We start from the raw sequence: 2,542 nt of genomic DNA on the forward strand, positions 1-2,542 counted from the left end.
TGCGACGCCCCCGTCGAAGACCTTATCAAGGGTATAAGGTGTAACAGGTGCTCCGCGAGCATTGGATTTACGACCCATCGGGCCTGGCTTTCTAATTACCGCCCCAAACTCGCCGAGCGACTGCCTGTACAAGACTCTACCACCATTCGTCCCGGGGCGGGCCTCTTCCTTTTGCCCCCCCTATCAGGGACTTGAGCTACTGTGGGCCGCAAACCCACTTAAAGGGAAAGGGAGAATCGGACACTCCGTAGGGCTGTGCCGTCGGCAACTCTTGTTGGTTGTGTTGTCGCTGGATCGTTGGACCTTGGTTCCGGCCTGACAGGCACATTGCACTACAATGTGGTCTCGTCGACGATTCACGGCCTGTCAGGCGCGTACATGAAAGATAGGCCAGTGAACTATCTCTCATGTGCGCGTCCCGCGTAAACTGGCCGACAGGTTAGCCGTCCGCTAATAGTACAACCCAGGCACAAAGGCTACTCCGGAACGTTGCTCACTCACAGCGTAGTCGACGCGTAATAGTGTTTCTTCAGTTTGGAGAGTGCGTTTGACACATTCCCGAGCAACTCCCCCATGTCATTCAACGAGTGGCGAGTCCCTCTGTCGTAACGCTGTGCATGAACATACATTCCCTATTCCTTTGTAGAAATTCCTGTACAATGACAGCAATTTTGAACCCCGAAACCAAACGCAGAAGCTCATCGGCCGCTTTTGCTAAGGTCGCCAGTTCCACCTGGGACTGGAAATCTGTCCGCGCATTGGTAGCCTTGTCTTGAATCCCACAGCAGCTGACCACATCCTGCCAAAAATGAAAACCCAACCAGCGACCAAGAGAGTTAATACACTTCATCCGCGCGTACAACAGTAGAAGATATTCTTGTGTCCGGCTTTTTAGTTTTACGGAAAAGTTTTTGTGGGTTTGCAAAAATCCATTTTTTTGCTCTGTCACTGGCTGGTAATTCCCACCCCCGGTCCCCACCCGCCTTTCTCTAACCAGAACAGGGCGGTCTAGATTACGGCAGAAGGCATTCGGGAACCCTATATTGGCAAGTAGCAAACACTCCGTTGCCCACCTGCGCCACACAGTTTCAAGTAACCATTGTTCTAAGCGCAATATCATCCCCACCAGCGCAGGGAACGACCGCGGGGCGCCGCACGCAATCCTCAGAGGAGCTTCGGGCAGCGTACAACCAGCGCTTGGATGATCAAGTCACGAAGGCGCTGAACGCGTTTCGGGTACGCATGCCCATTTCTTTGAACGGAGTCTTCATGACTATAACAACATCCAGCATGGCAGGTGACAAGGCCGGGGTCACGAAAATAATAATATTAATATAATCTTTCTAAAATAAATATGTCGAACGAATCTATACATGGACCAAGCTGTAGTATAACACCCCAGCGCTCAACCGACCACGAAGGCTGGAGCGGGCTCAGGGCGTATACTGTAGCTCGAAGTGCGCTGTCACCGGGCGTACGTGCCAATAAGCGAATGGGAACGTGTCCCTGGTAGCGTGGTAGAGTCTTGAATGGGTTCGACACCCCAACGAGAAACGGCTGGCAGATCGACGGGTCGACACGTGACTCGGCGCCCTTGCGGTCAGGGCGACAACGCGGAGTACAGATCCTCGCACGGAGCCGAGCTGACGTAGCGCCTCACTGTCGAGTGAGTGGTGGGAACGTAGAACGGAAAACGAAAGGGAAAAAGGCCAACAGACGTACGTAAAAGAAAGGAAAACGTAGACGACTAGGGGTCGGACTTGACAAGACTAGCCCTCCGTGTGCTGTCGATGGTCCTCTCTTCATCCCCCTAGCGGCCTCCTTTATTAACTACGTAATAGTGTACTTCTTACACCGGAAAGCGTAACGGCGCCAATACAGAGGACATTTCGTAACGACTATTTGCGCCGTTGCGCTACAGCACTGTACTCGAGGTACTGTAAGGCTCGTTCGCCTTACACGCAACATGGGACGGATCCCAAAAATGACCGTCGTTGTCATAACGATTTCCACGCGGTTGACGTTTCCACGCGGACAGTATTTTCGTGTAGATGGGACACGCGTCCTTATGCTACACAAGCGCAGAATGGTTAACAAGTCTCGTGGGCGGCAAAGGGAACCTACCTAAAATTGTCGCCTTCCTTCGCTCTTTTCGAAGGTGGTAATTGAAAAGAAAAAAGTGTTTGTCTGACTTGGTCGAAGGTGAGTCAGGTCTACAGCCCTCTTTGCCCTCTTTGCCACCATGCCACACTTCTCCTCTTTCTAATAGTCATATTCTAGATTTTTGACTTTAGTGCCAGTGCCAGGAACAGAAGGTCTGTAGTCATGTATCAACGGACTATTTAACTACACCATATCCGAAGAAGCGTTCAGCTCATTGAGACCTCGGAAATATTGTAGTGGAACTTAGTTTAGTATGGGCGACAAACATAGGTCACGGTTGCGAATGATAGAAGGACTTTTCTCATCTATCTGATTTATCGAGAGATTCTCCTGCGCTCTCAAGCATGCTTGTTGTAGCAAACCGAAGGAATTTCCCGCT

The sequence above is a fragment of the Chondrus crispus genome, genomic scaffold, assembly GCF_000350225.1.
Source record: "Chondrus crispus Stackhouse genomic scaffold, scaffold_30, whole genome shotgun sequence".
Taxonomy (NCBI): domain Eukaryota; phylum Rhodophyta; class Florideophyceae; order Gigartinales; family Gigartinaceae; genus Chondrus; species Chondrus crispus.